Raw genomic sequence first — 7,946 nt, 5'->3', positions numbered from 1 at the left:
AGTACACTCCACTATGCAACCTTTGTTGTGGACTCTTGTCATAACCATAATACCCAATCATATATTGCTTTTAAACTGTTCTCTCCCTCATCTGTTTCAATGCAGTATACATAATTTATCCAATTTTTCTCCATCTCACCCCAACCCGGATATCAATCCCATTCTACAGCAGTGGCACTAGGCAGTATTTGTCTTTTGTTGACTGAGATATTTCACTCAGCATTATGTCCTCCATGGTCATCCATTTTGAATCATATTGCATGAGTTCCTTGTTTTTCAATGCAGCATAGTAGCCCATTGTGTGAATATATCAGAGCTGCTCTATCCATTCATTTGTTGATGGGTGCTTAGGTTGTTCCCAACTCTGCTATTGTGAACAAAGCCACAATAAACATGGTGTGCATATACCTGCCTGTGTGGCAGTTACAGTTTCTTTAGGGTATATTCCCAGTAGAGGAATTGCTGGGTCAAATGGTATTTCTATTTGCAACTTTTTGAGAGCATACCATACAGCCTTCCATAGTGGTTGCACCATTTTACACTCCCACCAACAGTGAATAACGGTTCCAGTTTCTCCGCAACCTTGCCAGCATTTGTTGTTTTCTGCTCTGTTAAATTTTGCTATTGTTACTGGGGTGAGATGATATCTCATATTTGTTTTGATTTGCATCTCTCTACGAGCTAGGCGTTTTGAGCATTTCTTCATGTATTTGTTGGCCATCTGAATGTCTTCTTTGGTGAAGTGTCCATATTCTGTGCCCTATCAATTGATGCAGAAAAGGCCTTTGACAAAATTCAGCACCCTTTCCTGATTATAACTTTCAACAAAATAGGATTAGAGGGGAATTTCTTCAATATAGTAAAAGCTATATACACAAATCCGAGAGCCAACATTGTTCTACATGGGGAGAGATTAAAGGCATTCCTTAGAGAACAGGAACTAGGCAAGGATGCCCACTACCACCTCTCCTATTCAATATTAGAAATCTTAGCGATAGCAATAAGACAAAACAAGGAAATAAGAGGTATCCAAATTAGCAAAGAGGATGGAAAATTATCTCTGTACACAGATGATGGTAGAGTTAGAAAGCCCTAACGACTTAGCAAGGAAACTACTGGACATAGTTGACAATTTCAGCAAAGTGGCAGGATACAAGCTCAACACACAAAAGTCAATTGGATTTCTCTACAGTGACAAAGAGAAAACAACTGGAGCTAAGTGATTTTTTAACCTTGTACCTTCACAGAGCTTTAGGTGGCTTAAAAGAATCAGACTTAAACACAGTATCCTAGAGCTTGCACCCAGTGTTTCTAATAGTTACACAGGCTCATCTTTTAACTCTCACCTCATTATATCGGTATAACCTAAATTTATAAATAAGCTGGGTCTATACCATGAAGACTTTAATGTGAGTACTAAAAATGACCAATCTTTCCTTTCTTTGAAGTGGTGAACATTTTCACTTATTTTTGTTTAACTAAAATAAGAACCAACTGTACTCTATGTTTGGTTTCTGTTACTGCTGAGATTTTTAGCTTTTAAATAACTTATTTACATTAGATGAACCCATCTTTTAATGAGTTGGAAACTGTATACAAAGTTTCCTTCCCCTCTCCTTTTCCTCCTTTAGCTCCTTACAGGTGCTTCCTATCCTTTCTCCCTTTTGGGAAAAGACAGTTCATTTCCTTAAATGAAGTAGAAAGCTGTATGATTTTGTAGAATGACTGCTTATCTAAAAATCCAGAAACATTTCAAAGTCCTTTTTTGCCTATTATTACCTTTCCCCCCAACTTAATAGCACATTCAACCCACGCTAATAAATAAAGAAAACAATAAAAATAAATAAAAGTGGGCTGGCATCATCACTGTTAACCTCAGTTTTATCATCAGTGAAATGAGAGTTTTTAAGTATTTGGCTTAATACAGATTTTGTATTAGTTGAGAAAATCTATACTTATTTTTCATTTCAGGAAAGATTTCACAGCTTATGCTAGTGAAAGGACATTCATTTCTTTTTAATTGAAAATGAGTTAACTGAAGGTGTTTTCTCAGAGGATTATTTTGGCTTATACTTAATTATTTGCTCAGTGAATAAAGTCTGTAATGTGTTTGGGACTTTTATGTTCTTTAAATTCAGCAGTGAATAAAATGCATTCTAGAAGCTTAGCCTCCACTCAAGGGTGTAGATAATAGACAAGATAATTATAAGTCAAATATAAGAAGTAGTAGATAGTGAATAAAACTAACAAATTTGAATATGAAGTTAATGGTAGGTGGTCGCTAGGTGCCGTCAAGTCAACGCTACAGATAAATGGATCAAGGGATGGTAGGGGTAAAGTTAAGATTTTGAATAGTGTTTAGGACAAACTATTTTGTCTTACTGTAATAATTCATGTAAAAAAATTATCATGTCATGACTAGAAATCATTTGTTGTACTTCCTTGCTAGAGAGGCTCTCGTTTAAAAGTATGCATGCATTCTAAGACAGACGTTTTCCAAGATTGTTGAAGTAAGTGATGTGGCAAAGCTCAACCAACTTCAGGAGGCAGAGAAGGAATTACCATCAACATTAACCCAAGGCTGATTCCTGTAAGATACATAGAGGTCAGGCATACCCTCACCTTCAATCTTTTCTCGATTTTCACACTAGTTGTACCGTGCATGGAACTCAGATTTTCTGCAGAGTTTAATAACTTTTTGCCATTTTCATAGAGAGCTCATAGACTGTACCCACAATTATAGGGGTTATTGGAGAATTAATAGAATCAAGAATTCATCAGTACATCTTGTTAATGCCTTGCCCCTGGATCAAGCAAGTGTTATAAAATTTTCTAGCTCTGCTTTGAGGTATTCAAAGGCACCCCATTATCCCTGGAAGCCTTCTATCTGAAAACTTGGCTACCTTACTCTGAAGGAATAAGACTAATTCTGTCAAAAAATGCCTGAAGGAACTCCAACAATCATCCTGCCAGAAGATGCTTAGCTTACTTACTCCATGCACTGGCCTGCACACTGTGTCCTTATTTCTTCAGCCAGAAAACCCATTGCACTTTATACTGCTCTTCAGGTTCAGCTGCCATCATCTCTCTCTGGATTAGCCCTGGTGCTTGCTGCTTGCAGTTTCCAGTGTTAAATCTCTCTGGCTCTTGGGTCTAGGACCCAAGAGATGCACTCCACTCCTGGCTCTTGACAGAGGGAGCCCCCTTACCTTCTGGGACTCTCTTAAGGCTGTTAGGTGCTGTCAAGTCAACTATAACTCACAGCAAACCCTTTGAATAAGATCATGACCTTTCCCTATATCCTGCACCATCTTCAAAATCTCCACCATGCTTAATTGTTGTAGTCACTGTATCTAGCCAACTCATTGAGGAAATGGCAAAATTTAGCAGAAGTATTCCATGTACTTTGCTTGGTTTGTTAGTGGCTATCCAATCCCCTTGGCGAGCTACAATCGCCTTTTGTGCATTGTTCTACTCAATCATTGTGTGGAAGTCATGGTGCCATAGCTAAAACCAAGTATATAAAGTAGTTCACTGCACTGCACCATGGTACTTGGGAAGTAATTTGTCCAAAGAGAGGAGCTCTATCAATAGAACAAAGTGGGCTTTTGATTGGTGGCTTGTTTGGTAATGCTCTTTGGAACCTTATACAACTGCTATAAATAACTAGAATTGATTTTGCTCTGTCTTCACAATAAACATGTTTGGTTTGGTTTTGGACAACAATTCCCTCTACCTTATGGTGCATTTTAACAAATGCACTATGCAAGCCTCTAAAGGGTAAGAATAACTCACTGCCAAGAATAATGAAATAGCAGCCAGTAAGGGTCTGATTATAAACTCAAAAATTATAGACATGGGAGCAAGATTTAGGTAAAGGTAGAAAGCAAACTACAACTGCAGTCCAGCCCTGACCTCAAAGAAACTATGGTTCGATTTAGATGGTTAGTTCCTCACTGCAGTGGAAAGGGGAAACTTCTTACAGAAAAACCTTGAAACTTATGGTTTTGTATAAAGAACACTTTTTGTCATAAAAAATAGATTAAAAGCAAGAAAATGTAGTATAATAAAAAGACATTGAATATTAATCATAGGGTTGCACAACTTGATGGGTTGGAGTGGTGAAGGAAATCAGAAAGATCCAGTGTGAAAAACAATGTATTAGATAGAACTTTGTAAATAAACCAGTATAAAAATTTTTAAAAAGTCAAAACAAACAAAAGACGTTGAATAAAAGGTAAGAATTTTAACATGTATTTACTAGCACAGGAGTTTTAACCTGCTCCATTTTTAAACTTTGCCAGTTCACCTCTCCTTAGGCAACCTGGTGTTCCCATATTGATGCCAAACTTAGTGCCCATCAGCCCAGAAATCCTAGACTCAAGCAGTCCTCCAGTCTCAGCCTCCTGAGTAGCTGGGATTAGAGGTGTGCACCACCATGCCTGGCAACATATCCTGTATTTAAAACAGATAAAGAGATTCAAATATGAAGAAATGAACTTTCACAACATTTTAAAAACTAAAGTGGACATGGAAACATGCCTGTAATTCAGTAAGTAGATTAATAGTAGATTGTACACAATAAGGCACAAAGATGAATAACTGAAATGGAAATCAATGAAAAGTGGCCAATCTGAAGCACAAAGATAGTAATAGGAACCCCAAACCCAAGAAAGAGTAAATTCCAAACAATAAATATTTGGAAAAATTTATTTAGCCACATCACAACAAAATTGTAGCAAACTGAAGTAGTTATGTGCCTTTGAGTTGAGTAAGACTCATAGGTACCCTATGAACAACAGATCTGAATCTTGTCCTGTGCCATCCTCATCGTGTCTAACACAATTGAACACATTGCAGTCATCATGTTAGTCCGTCTTGTTGAGGGTCTTTCTTTTTTTTTTTGTTTACATAGTTGTTAAGGGGTCTTTCTTTTTTTAGCTAATCCTCCACCTTTCCTCTCATGATGTCCCTTTCCAAGGAATAGCCTCTGAACATGCCTAAAGTAAGACAAAGCTCCACAATCTTACCTCGAAGGAGTACCCTGGCTGTACTCTTTTTAGGATCTGTTCTTTTGTCAGTCCATGAGATACTCAGTGCTCTTCACCACCCAAACTCAAAGGCATCAATTCTCTGTCATCCTTATTCATTATCCAGCTCTCAGAGGCATAGCAAGTGATTGAAAAGACTATGGTCTGAGTCAGATACTCTGTCGTTTTCAAATAGACCGCATTGTTTCTCAGTAATTTGGAGGCATCCCTAACAGTGAATTTTTCCAGTACAGTATGTTTCTATATCCTTACATCTGCTACCAAGAGTGTTGATTGTGGATCCAAGTAAAATGAAATTATTGGCAATTTCAATCTTTTCTCCATCTATCATGACACTGCCTTTCAATTCAGTGGTGAGAATTGTCTTGATATTGAGATTCAATCCATATTGAAGGCTGTAGTCTTTGATCTTCTGCAGTAAGCATTTAAAGTCCTTACTTTCAGCAAGCAAGATTGTGTCATCTACATAACACGGGTTGCTGATGAGTCTTCCTCTAACCCTAATGCCACATTTTTCTTCAGAGTCCAGCTTCTTGAATGATTTGCTAAGCATGCAGATTGAATAAGTATGGAGAAAAACCACCAATGGACACCTTTCCTGATTTTAAGCTACGCAGAGTTTCCTTGCTCTGTTCTGATTATAGCTTCTTAGTCTAATTATAGGTTTCTTAGGAACATAATTAAGTGTTCCGGTATTCCGTTCTTTTCAATGTTATCTATAGTTAATTATCATCCACATAGTCAAATGCTTTTGCAAAGTCAATAAAACAAATAGATGTTCTTCTAACATTATCTGCTTCCAGCCAGGATGCATCTGACATCAGCAAAGCTGTCCCTGGTGTCATGGCCTCTTGTGAACCCTTCCTGAACTTCTGTCAGTTCTGTCAATGTACTTTTTAGTAATTTTTTGCTAATTTTCAGCAATATTTTGCTTGCATGTATTATTAATTATATTATTCCACAATTTATACGTGGTGTTGAATTGCCCTTCTTGGAATAAGAACAAATATAGGTCTCTTCCAGGCAGTTGGCCAAGCATCTGTCCTCCAAATTTTGTGGCAGACTGGTGTACATATCCAGGGCTGCATCTATTATTTGAAATATGTCAGTTCGCATTCTATCATTCCTGGGGCCTTATTTTTTGACAGTGCCTTAAGTGCTTGAATCTCTTCGTTCACTACCATAGGTTTTTGTTAACATGGTATTTTCTCATATTTTTCAGTGTCAACTAGTTCTTTTTTGGTACAGTGATTTTATGTATTCCATATTTTTTTAAATTATACTTGTTGTTTACAAAATTCAAATGAATTGTTTTCCAGAACAGATTCTTCCAGTTTCCCTTACCCCTCCACCCATCAAATTGTGCAATTCCATGATTAATCCCTTCGCTCCCTACACATCCTCATCCCTCTGCTTTGACCCTCCGCCCCTTGGATCCTTATACTCATTCTACAATAATGATTTTATAAAATATTTGTCTTTGTGGGCCTTCCACTTTTTTGAAGCTTCCTGGATCATTCTAAAATGTGGACTATATCATCTCTTAGTATTACAACTCGAGTCTGAATTTGTTTTCTATTTGTTTCCATTTTGGAAATGCTGAGAGAGTTCTTCCCTTTTTATTCTCCAATTCCAGCTCTTTTCACATTCTAATACTTTTGTCTTCTCAAGCTGCCCTTTGAAATTTTTCATTCATCTCTTTTTTTAATTTTTTTTAAATTTCAATGAACATCTACAGAGATTTTGGAATTCCATTCATTCATTATTGCACTATCATTCATCTCTTATACTTCAACATTTTGTCCCTTTGTTTTAGCTTATCATTGCTCTTGTGCAATTTTTCAGAGTCTTGTCTCATGTCTATTTTGGTCTATTCTTCCTCTTCTGTCTTTGGAATAACTTTTTGCTCTTTTCATAGATGATATCCACAACTTCTCTTGTCTTCAAACATACATATTTATGCTTTAAACTTCTGGACATGATTTTTAAATTCATGTGGGATGCATTCAAGGTATTAATCTTGGTTCTTGTAAACTAGTTTCCATTTTCTTCAGTTTCAATTTGAATTTGTGCATGAGTAATTGATGGTCTATTCCATAATCAGCATTTGATTTTGACATCTGAAATAACAGATCTCTGAAAATCATGTGAACAATACAAGAAACAGTATCAGAGGCAGAGCTCAGATTGGAAGTCATTCGAAATGATGAGAAACAGCCGCAAGCATCCTTTAATAACTGCACCATGGGCTCTTGATGGGCTCTCCAGGTTGTGCCAAGAAATCTGGAGGACAACTACCTGTCCAACTGACTGGAAGAGACATATATTTATTCCCATTCCAAAAAAAAGGTGGTCCGACAGTGTGGGAATTATTGAATGGTATCACTAATATCACATGCAATCAAGATCCTAATGATTATCCAAAGATGATTGAAGCAAATACATCTACAGAGAACTACCAGAAGGGCAAGCTGGTTGTAGGAGAGGCCTTGGCACTAGGGACTAGATGAATCTTGGCTGAAAGCAGAATACCAGATGAATGTCTATTTGTGTTTCATTAGCTGTGCAAAGGCATTTGACTGTGTGGCTCACGACAAATTGTGACTACCCTTAAGAAGAATGGGAACACTTGAGCATGCTTTGCAAAACTTATGCTTGAATCAGAAAGCAGTAGTCAAAACAGCAAGGAAACTTCATGGCTTAACATAAAAAAAGGAGTGTCAGGTATGCATCCTGTCTCCATACGTTTTCAATCGATGTGCAGAATAAATCATTCTAGAGGATGGATTTTTGAGGAGAATGGCATCTGATGAGAGTGGCATCAGGTTGGAGGAAGACTCATAAACAACCTATGTTATGAAGATGACACAAGCAGAAACTGAGGAAGACCTGAGA

At 37.2% G+C, this 7,946-nt stretch overlaps 1 pseudogene; it reads left to right on the top strand.

Annotated features, from left to right (window-relative positions):
• The first annotated feature begins 2,258 nt into the window (after window positions 1–2,258).
• On the top strand, window positions 2,259–4,490 carry LOC102856295 (annotated as a pseudogene).
• The last annotated feature ends 3,456 nt before the right edge of the window (window positions 4,491–7,946 follow it).

Source organism: Elephantulus edwardii, unplaced genomic scaffold (genome assembly GCF_000299155.1).
Source record: "Elephantulus edwardii isolate Elephantulus edwardi_28Jun2011 unplaced genomic scaffold, EleEdw1.0 scaffold00043, whole genome shotgun sequence".
Taxonomy (NCBI): domain Eukaryota; kingdom Metazoa; phylum Chordata; class Mammalia; order Macroscelidea; family Macroscelididae; genus Elephantulus; species Elephantulus edwardii.
This window is presented reverse-complemented; position numbering and strand designations above follow the sequence as displayed.